Source organism: Pygocentrus nattereri, chromosome 21 (genome assembly GCF_015220715.1).
Source record: "Pygocentrus nattereri isolate fPygNat1 chromosome 21, fPygNat1.pri, whole genome shotgun sequence".
NCBI classification, from domain to species: domain Eukaryota; kingdom Metazoa; phylum Chordata; class Actinopteri; order Characiformes; family Serrasalmidae; genus Pygocentrus; species Pygocentrus nattereri.
This window is the reverse complement of record NC_051231.1, coordinates 34182549-34183697: the sequence shown is the minus strand read 5'-3', so window position 1 is coordinate 34183697 and position 1149 is coordinate 34182549.

Here is a 1149-nt window from a genome sequence, read left to right as displayed (position 1 = left end):
TTCAAATTCAAGTATCAACACGAGAGAGACCAGGTCCCCACACTGACCAACTGTACAAACACAGAGCTGAACAGACAGTGTGTGTATCTGTGGTGGTAGTTTCTAGAGTGGGGTGCACAAACTTTTTATTGTGGTGGGCCAAAAAGCACCATGCTCTAAAATTCACTCAAATGATGTTCTGCAAGCTGGTGGTCCCAAAACCTTTAGGGGGGCTGGTGGTCTTGTGGTGGGAGGTTGTGGGTTCAAATCCCACGACTGACTGACTGACTGTGCTGTTGGCCGCTTGACTCCCCCAGGTGGCGCTGTTCTGCCCCCAGACTGGGCAGGCACTCTTAAAAACATGCTTCTTCAAGGGTTCTTTAGCAAAGTGATCCTACTGAGAACCATGAACATTTGCACGCTTAACTGGTTCTCTGCATGGTGCAACGTTTCTTCATTGTTGGGGAATGTCGTATAGGGTTCTATATAGCACCAAACAGGGTTCTTCTATTATTGCAAGCGTGACATCGTAACAATAGAAGAACCCTTTTGGTGCCATTTTCAAAAAGGTTCTATATAGAATCATAGAAAACACATTCTCAATCAATCTGAAGAACCATTTGAGCAAAAATGGTGCTATATAGAACTCAAGCTCCTAAACAGAACCATTCCCTTTACTAAAGAACCATCTTTTTGAAGAGCACAATCAACCAGCCAACTGAAAAGGTTCTACAGAATTCTTGATGCAGAATGTGCTGTATATGGTTCTATTCAGCACCAAAAAGGGATCGTCTGTTGCTACGATGTCAAGCTTCTTACAACAGAAGAACGCTTTTTAGTGATGCATAGAACCATATACAACACATTCTCCATCAATCACAAGAACCAAGTATGAACACGGTTCTATACAGAACCACTGTCTTCACTAACGAATCTTTATAGAACCATCTTTTTAAGATTCTAGCCAATCAGACGACTGAAACGGTCCTTCAGAGTTCTTGATGGAGAATGTGCTGTATATGGTTCTATATAGCACTAAAGAGTTCTATTATGTTACAAGCTTGACGTCGTAATAGCAGAACCCTATTTGATGCTATGTAGAACCATATACAACATTCTCCAATCTGAAGAACCATTTCACCATGCAAAGTAGCATTTAGGCACGCATAT